General features: G+C 53.3%; 1 long non-coding RNA gene across 1 annotated transcript in view; it reads right to left on the bottom strand.

The window, feature by feature from the left end:
- Positions 1-7761, bottom strand: part of LOC125616569 — a 21381-nt gene extending 13620 nt beyond the window's left edge. Inside the window, exons 1-2 of the long non-coding RNA XR_007347286.1 lie at positions 7404-7761; positions 7111-7200 (exon numbers count right to left, since the gene is read on the bottom strand). This is a non-coding gene — a long non-coding RNA (uncharacterized LOC125616569). The remainder of the gene's footprint in view (positions 1-7110; positions 7201-7403) is intronic.
- Positions 7762-7784: the final 23 nt, after the last annotated feature.

Below are 7784 nucleotides of genomic sequence, written 5' to 3'. Positions count from 1 at the left end.
TCCTCCCCCCCCCCTCTCTCTTTCTTCTGCCAGGAGAGGCTGCCTCATCTCAGGACCAAGGAATGAGCTGGCTGTGGGGGAAAAGAGGTCTCTGAACCAGGAGCCCCCAAATAAACGTGTCCTTCTCTAATTGTTCTTATCGGGGATTCTTGTCATGGACCAACAAAGCTGACTGCAACAGGAATAGTTCCTGACAAGTGGGGTCGTTGCTGTGACTGACCTGACCACAGCTTCAGAAGCCTTTGGAGCTTCTTGGAATTTGTGGAGGGATTTTGGAAAGTTTGGGGATGCAGCCTGGAAAAGCTTCAGAATGTCGTATGGACCTTGATGGCGACTGCAGGTAGCGGGAGTTTAGAAGCCAGAACGCAGAAGGACTACAGACGGGAAGATGGGCTCGAGGTTTCAGAGCAGCAGCAGGGGGACTACTGGAAACTGAAAGAGAGGCCGTTTGTGTTAGGCTTTGGCTAAAAGTGGAGAACACTTTGCCCCTGCCTTGAGACTTTCTGTGAGCCTGGATTTACAGATGATGGACTTCTTACTCTAGACAGCGTAGCATTCAGGCAGACGATGAATATTGTATCAGCTTTTAGCCAAGTTCATTGTGATAATCTGGAGCAGAAAGCAGAGCTGAAAGATTTTAAAAACTTACAGTTTGGTCATAAAACTGGGACTAAGGAAACTGTAGTTGTTAAGGACATTACAGATTCTAAATACTTTACCCAAAGACAATAAGAATGTAAAAGAAAAAACTCCCATGAGAAGAGACCCAGGGGCATTCTGCCTGCACAAGAGGGCCCAGGAAGTTCTGCCCTGTGCCCAGCCACCAGCACTCAGAGGCGGCTGCACCACAGCCCTTGGAGGCCCGGCTACTGCCCAAGATGGCGGCAGACCTTGGCAAAACCACGAGGTCCTCCTCCCGTTGCTCTCATCAGGTCGTCTGGTCTTGGCAGTGAAAAAACTGACTACAACACTCTCCAATCAAAAGAGAGAAACTGGCAGAAGGGACGAGAGTCTGTGGTATCTAGGAAAGGCTCACTCCAGATCCAAAGACACAAACGGGTTGAAAGGAAAAGATGAAAAGATATTTCATTGCAAACAGGAACTGACGGGGGAAGGGCTGGCGCTGTCCCCATCACACAGAGTGATGTTTGTATCGAGACAAGGAAGGACACTGCAGAGCAGTAACAGATTCAAAATACAAGAGTGTATACCAGCCGCCAACATGTGCTGACCTAATGTCGACCGTCAGGACACCTGACGCAGTTGGGCATTGTGACACACATCTGTAATCCCAGAAGCTCTGGAGGCTGAGACGGGAGGATCACAAGTTCCAGACCAATCCCAGCAACTTAGCAAGGCCCTAAGCTACTTAGCAAGATGCTGTCTCAAAATAAAAAATAAAGAGGGCTGGGGATATGGCTCAGTGGTTAAGCGCCCCTGGGTTCAATTGCCAGTATCAAAAAACGAAAGCAGAGATGGATTAAAACAGAATGCCACCCACCAAAATCTGTGGGATGCAGCAAAAACAGTGCTGAGAGGGCGACTGTGACTGTGAATGCTCGTATCATTAAACAAGGACATCCAATGGACACCTCACTTTACTTAAGGAACTAGGAAAAGAAGGCTAATGCCAAGTACAGAGGTGCGTGTCTGTGATCCAGTGACTTGGGGGAGGCGGAAGGACCCCAGGTCTGGGGCCAGCCTCAGCAACTTAGCAAGACCCTGTCTCAAAATAAAATTAAAACAGAACTGAGGATAAGTCAGGGAGGAAGCAAGCCAAGGCAGCTGCCTAGCATGCATGAGGACCTGGGTTCAATTCCCAGTGTGGAGGGAAAAAAGAAAAAGAAAAGAGAAGAAAGAAGAGGAAGACTCACTCAAGGATAGCATAAAGAAGGAAATAAAGAGACAGATAAATGAAATGGAGAATAGAAAAAGAAAATAATGCAGCTAAAACTTGGTTCTTCAAAAAGATCAACAAAATCAACAAAACTTTAACTAGAGAATAAAGAAAAAGAAAGAAAAGATGCGAATTACTAAGTTCAGAAATGAAAGTGGGGCCGGGCACGGTGGCTTAGCCTGTCATCCCAGCGCTGGGGAGGCTGAGGCAGGAGGATCTCGAGTTCAAAGCCAGCCTCAGCAATGTCGAGGCACTGAGCAATTCAGTGAGACCCTGTCTCTACATAAAGTACAAACTGGGGATGGGGCTCCGTGGGTGAGTGCCCCTGGGTTCAATCCCTAGTAGGCCCCCTCAAAAAAGAAATGAAAGTGGGGACAGTACTGCTGATTCCACAGAATAAAAAAGACCATCAGAACAACTGTACAACAACACATAGGATGATCCAGATGAAATGCAAGAACTTCTAGAAACACAAAAGCTAAAAAGACTAGTCATGAAGAAACAGGAAGTCCAAACAGACCTGTAAGTGTAAAGGGATGGACTCACAATCAAAATCTTCCAACAAAGGACAGCCCTGGACAGGGCGGCTTCAGAGGTGAATTCTCTGATACACTTAAAGAAGTAACACCAACCCTTCTCACCTTTTTCAATAAGTTAAGAGGATGGGATGCTTCCTAATTCATTCTGTGAGACCTTCATTACCTAATATCAAAGCCAGACAGATACCACAAGCCAATTCTAGACCGATACCTCTTAGAGCATTGGTGCAGAGGCCCTAAGAAAACACCAGCAAGCTGCATTCAACAGCACACTGAAGGGCTCAGACCCCTTGACCAAGTGGGACTCATTTCTGGAGTGCAAGGATGGTTCAATACATGAAAACTGATCAGTTCTAACACATTAACAGAAGGAAAGGGGAAAAAACACACATGATCATTGTAATTGGTGCAGAGAAAGCGTTTGACAAAATTCAACCCGTTTTCAGGACAAAACCACCCAACAAACTAGAAATGGAAAGAAATTTCCTCAGTCTGACAAATGTCATTTATGAAAAACCCACAGCAAACATCATACTCAATGGTGAAAGAGTGGAAGGAAAAGAATGCCTGCTTCCACATATTCTATTTAACACACAAGTGGGAGTCCCTGCCAGAGCAATCAGGCAAGAAAAAGAAAGATATTGCACCCAAATTGGAAAGGAAGAGTAAAATTATCTTGCAGGTGATATAATTATTTTGCAGGTGATAAATTTTATAAACAAAAAACCGTAGATATGCTGCCAGACAATCTGTTAGGACTAAAAAATAGATGAAGCAAATGGCAGCAGCATCTTCTCTTCGATACAGGCCAAGTGCCAGATGGTGCTGTGGCCTGGCCCTCCCCATCCAGTGTGATGGGATGTGATTCTGTCCCATGTGTTGGGGTAAACAGATCCAGCTGCTGGTGGGAGACTCATGCTGGCGCCTTGGCCAGTGGAGCAAGGGGTCATTATGGAAGAAAGAGCACGCAGGAGTCCATGAAACTTCCTGCTCCATCACCGAAGCAAACCAGGTCGCTAGTATTTTGTTTCCTGGAGGAACTGCATCCATTAATACCAACATGGAAGGTAGGGAAGCAGGAGCAGTCTCCAAAGCATCACCATTCCACTCGCTTGTCTGGCCTTTGCATAAGCAAATTAACAAAGACAGAAGAGGATGCACTCCAGGAAGCTGAACAGGCGAGGCACTCAGGATCACTGCCTGCTGGCTGTGGTCTCTTTACTGCAACAGGTCGACAGTTCCTGGCACTTGGTAGGCAGATGCAAAACCAGTCGCCCTCAATGGCAAAGACTGCAGTGCACCCTCACCCTCCTACCCAAGGCCAGGGCTACTCTCTGAGCCTCTGTCTTAATATATTCATAAAGACCAGGTAGGCAGAACAATGCCCCCTTCCCAAGATGTCCACACTGTTTCCTGGAACCTCTGAGAGTACAGGGAAAAGGGGAGTTAAGGTCCCTGATGAAATAAGGTCACTAATTGGCTGACCTTAAAATGGGGAGATGGTAGTGGTGCACGGCCAGCTACTCCCACAGACTCAGGAGGCTGAGGCAGGAGGACTGCAAATTCAAGGACAGCCTGCAACTTAGTGAGACCCTGCATCCTAATAAAAAACAAAAGGGCCTCGGCTGTAGCCCAGGGGCAGAATGCTGACCTGCATGAGAACCTGTGTTCAACCTGAATACCAACAAAGAGAGAAAGAGAGTGGTCAGGGGATCCTCCATCACCACCTAGATCCAGTGCCACCGCAGGTGGAAGAGGCCGAGGGAGGCGGAAAGGGCGAGCCAGAGGAAGGAGATGAGACGGGTACAGTCGCTGACTCTCGAGAAAAAGGGGCCTCAAGCCTGGGGGCATGTCAAGAAGCTGGAAGGGGGCACACAACAGATTCTGCTTCAGCCTCGCCAGGTAAGAGCACGCCCTGCTGCTCCCTCGCTGGAGCCCAGGAGGTACTCAGTGTGGTGGTGGTGGTGGTGGTGTTTTGGTGCCGGGGATTGAACCCAGGGGCACTCGGCCACTGAGCCACAACCCAGCCCTAGTTTGTATTTTATTTAGAGACAGGGTCTCGCTGAGTTGCTAAGGGCCTTGCTTAGTTGCCGAAGCTGCTTTGAACTCGTGATCCTCCTGCCTCAGCCTCCTGAGCCGACAGGATCCTAGGGGTGGGCCACAGCGCCCGGCTCGGTGTGCACTGTTGTAAGACCTAGGTTCTCAGTAATCACTGCAGCAAGGAAGAAGGACAGGGACAGGGTCATCTTAACACTCTGCTGGCCCAGGTAGAGGCTGCAAGGCTGGGTCTGGGTTTGCCTGGACATCCTAAGGTGAGGCATACATCACTGCACCTAGTGCCTCCATTCAGCAAGGAGGGCCCAGTGCTCAGCAGCTCCCAGGACCTCAGAGGCACACTGTCCCTTCAGGAGACGCCGCGCTGGTCCACACACTGAGAGGCCTGGGAGGGCTTCTGGGGAAACAGAGGTCAGCTGAGGCATGACTGCCAGCCTGCATGGACCTCACACTCACAGACGCAGCCTTCGAGGGTGTGGGAGGGAAGGGTGCCGCGCAGGCCCCTGGGCCACTTCACAAGCTGGCTTTCTGCTTCACGGTCCTGGCATCGAGGACACAGCAGAGTGCATGTGGCCAAGGGTGGCGAGGGGCAGGCTGGATGGGGTGAACAAAGCACACAGCGCACACATGTCCACCACAGTCCTCTGGGGGCAGAGGACGATGAGCAAAGGGTTGTGCAGGGTACCCAGTCACCCCCTGCACCAGCACCAATCCAGCTGCACTGCCACCATTGGCAGCCCCTGTGCCAGAAGGTCCCGAGGCCAGCAGTGAGGGGCAGACCCAGTGGGTCCCTGGCCACCCACTTGCCGTGGATAGGAAGACAGAGTGGGCACTGGCACAGACAGAGCTAGCTCATCAGGACCCTCAGATGGACAAGTCAAGCCAGCAGGGATGCAGAGGTCTGAGGAAGGTGTGGCCTGGGCCCCCCGAGGCAGAGAGTGCCACCACAGCAGGTACCTGACAACCTGGTGGACATCACAACTGTCTTGCAGATGCTGGCCAGCAGGCCCCTAAGGGAGAGGCTACAGTGACAAGAAAGGAGTCTGTGTGGCCCAGCAATACCAGCCCAGGATAGACACTGGCCTGTGGAGTGAATTCTCCTCACCAGGTCATCTGCTCTGGCTGAGAGTCCAGCAGAGGGTCAGAAAGCTGGAAAGACTGGGGCAGCAACAGGGCAGGGAAAGGTGTGCTCCCACAGCCTCTAGGACAGTCCCAGAATGGAAACTCACTGTGTGGTGGTGGCCACCAGTCCCTTATGCAAAGGACACAAGGACTCACTCCCACAGTGCATGAGCCTGGGACCACCACCACAGGGTGGTGCCTACAGGTGCCCTCAACTTCAGTGCAGACTAAGCCTGCACCAGAGATGGGGCAGCTCCAAGCAGTGCCTTCCACTGTGAAAGAGCAACCTCACTGCAGCCAAACTGGACACCTTACTGGACGTACTTACAGGTTCCTCAGACACGCACAGCCCCAGCACCCCAACAGCACTTCTCTGAGCTGGGACCCACGATCCAGCAACAAGAGCCGGCCAGCGAGCTGGGTTTATAGGTGGTGTCCTGGTTCATGCCCTGTAGAGCAGCTGGCCTTCGTGCAGGATGGGGTCAGCCCTCTAGGGCCCCCTTCCCAGGACAGAGAGCAGAATGGGGACATCCAAGCCTCCCTCCCCTGACCCCAAGAACAGGCCCTGACAGTGGCTTTCTCACTGGGACGTGGAAACAACTGGTGACTGCAGCATTGACACAGCTGCGGTGCTGGCCCTGCTGAGCACACTGCCCTGGGCCAGCCTGGCCTGCACTCTGCCACCTAGCATTCTGCCTGCCTGCAAGCACAACCTCCAGCTCAGGGCATTCTCCCAACTCATCTGTGTCCACCACGCCCTGTCCACATGGGTCAGTCCGTCAGGCACATGCCATTATCATAAAACAGCATCAGTCCTCACAGGCCTTCTCTGGCCCCCGTGTCCCTTTTCAGGGGTGGTGTGGGGTGCCTTTATGGGACGGGAGAGCCACTTGCTTCCTCTCCTCTGAGGATTCTACTAAAAGAAGCAAAGTGGGAGGCAGCGCCCCATGACAGCAGCTGGGAGCCCAGGGAGGGAGGACAGGGAACGCAGGCTGCCCCCTGGTGGCGGGGCGCGATCCCCGGGGACCAATCTGGGACCAGGGGTGGAGAAGTGGTTTTTGATGCACTGGCGAGCTTCAGGACACCCAGGAGGGGGCTTGGCGGCAGCTGAATGCAGGGTTGGGGCGCAAGCGCAGAAGTCTGAGCTGAAGGTGAGCCGGAGAAGGAGGGGCGGGGTGAGCAGCCCCAGGACAGGAGCCCTGGGAGAACGCGCGGGCCCAGAGGGGAGCACCCTTTCCTGCCAGCGACACACGCAGATCAGGTGACGCCCAACCACCAGGAAGGCCGGAGAAGTGGAGGGACAGGGCGTCCCTGACAGGCCACTCAGGCAGGAGGAACAGGAGGGGCTTGCAGCGCTGCACGCGTGAAAACACAAGTCCTCGCGAATACCGGCACATGCGCACTTGCGCATTCGCCCATACCAGGCCTGCCTGCCCAGGGAAGCCCCCTTCCTGCCTGCCCTCTGAGAGGACGCGGATAAGTGGGGTACGCGCTCACCTGCAGGGGCCTCAAGGATCTCCTGGGGTGTGGGCCCCCTCGGCTCTCGGCCTGTCTTCCTCTGCGACTGGCTGTTCTCTCCTCGTCTCCCTGGGGAAAGCTGCAGTCAGGGTGGTCTGGGTTTGAAATGTCCCCCACCACCCATCAACCTCAGGAGATATTTATGATACCGGCATTTATGGGACACCAGCAGGGCTGCTGTGTCGCAGCTTGCAGGGAGCCACAGCGGAGGTAATGTCATTACTGAGACATTAATGAGCTGCCCCACAGCATCCTCCAACTGCAGAGCCTACCTGACTTGGGTCACCCTCAGGGCCAGCAGGCAGAGCTGCCCTGAACTTGGGATGGGAAGCCCAGGCCCTGTGAGTCCTGGGTGGGCATGGTGCAGCCTGGTTAGGACCACCATGCTGCTGGCCCTCTTGCAGTCTTGCTGCAGGCTGGTCCCTGCACCCATACTGTCCCCCACCCTGTGGTCAGAACAGGGTCCCTCTGTCTTCCAAGCCCTTCCCATCTCTGTCCAACTCATTGCTTCCAGGCAGGAACTCCTGTCTGCTTCTGAGCTTCTGGGCAGGGCTGAGCAGGAGGAGTGTGGTGCAGGGATGGGCCAGGCAAACCAGTCCAGCCAGTGTGGCGGGCTGCTTGGGGTGGGGCCTAGGGCTGTCTCTTATACACAT

Source organism: Marmota marmota, unplaced genomic scaffold, assembly GCF_001458135.2.
Source record: "Marmota marmota marmota unplaced genomic scaffold, marMar, whole genome shotgun sequence".
In the NCBI taxonomy this organism is placed as follows: Eukaryota; Metazoa; Chordata; class Mammalia; order Rodentia; family Sciuridae; genus Marmota; species Marmota marmota.
The sequence above is the reverse complement of the archived record's forward strand: the minus strand, read 5'-3'. Positions and strand labels throughout refer to the sequence as shown.